This window comes from Arachis hypogaea, chromosome 6 (assembly GCF_003086295.3).
Source record: "Arachis hypogaea cultivar Tifrunner chromosome 6, arahy.Tifrunner.gnm2.J5K5, whole genome shotgun sequence".
NCBI lineage: Eukaryota > Viridiplantae > Streptophyta > Magnoliopsida > Fabales > Fabaceae > Arachis > Arachis hypogaea.
In genome coordinates, this window is record NC_092041.1 from 44,188,635 (window position 1) to 44,189,600 (window position 966).

Here is a 966-nt window from a genome sequence, read left to right on the forward strand (position 1 = left end):
ATTACAACAAGCTAGAGACAACCTTACTGAAATTTTCAAACAAGAAAAGGATATGGCAACCGAACCCAACAATAATAATGCAAGGCGGATGCTGGGTGATTATACTACAGCTACTTCCAAGTTTGATGGAAGAAGCATCTCAATCCCTACCATTGAAGACAATAATTTTGAGCTGAAGCCTCAATTAGTTGCTCTAATGCAACAGAACTGCAAATTCCATGGACTTCCATAAGAAGATCCCTATCAGTTTTTAACTGAGTTCTTGTAGATCTGTGAGACTGTTAAGACTAATGGAGTAGATCCTGAAGACTACAGGCTCATGCTTTTCCCTTTTGCTGTAAGAGACAGAGCTAGAACATGGTTGGACTCACAACCTAAAGATAGCTTGGACTCTTGGGATAAGCTGGTCACGGCCTTCTTGGTTAAATTCTTTCCTCCTCAAAAGCTAAGCAAGCTTAGAGTGGATGTTCAAACCTTCAAGCAAAAAGATGGTGAATCCCTCTATGAAGCTTGGGAAAGATACAAGCAGATGACCAAAAAGTGTCCTTCTGATATGTTTTCAGAATGGACCATGTTAGATATATTCTATTATGGTCTGTCTGAGTTCTCTAAGATGTCACTGGACCATTCTGCAGGTGGATCCATTCACCTAAAGAAAACGCCTGCAGAAGCTCAGGAACTTATTGAAATGGTTGCAAATAACCAATTCATGCACACTTCTGAGAGGAATTCCGTGAATAATGGGATGCTTCAAAGGAAGGGAGTTCTTGAAATTTATGCTCTGAATGCCATATTGGCTCAGAACAAAATGTTGACTCAGCAAGTCAACATGATTTCTCAAAGTCTGAATGGATGGCAAAATGCATCCAACAGCACTAAAGAGGCATCTTCTGAAGAAGAAGCTTATGATCCTGAAAACCTTGCAATGGCAGATGTAAATTACATGGGGGAAGCCTTTGGCAACAC

The 966-nt window shown here is 40.4% G+C and overlaps 1 non-coding gene across 1 annotated transcript; it reads right to left on the reverse strand.

Annotated features, from left to right (window-relative positions):
• Positions 1-451: 451 nt before the first annotated feature.
• LOC112700051 (small nucleolar RNA R71) lies at positions 452-558 on the reverse strand. The gene has a single exon (XR_003152975.1). It is a non-coding gene; the product is annotated as a small nucleolar RNA R71 (small nucleolar RNA).
• Positions 559-966: the final 408 nt, after the last annotated feature.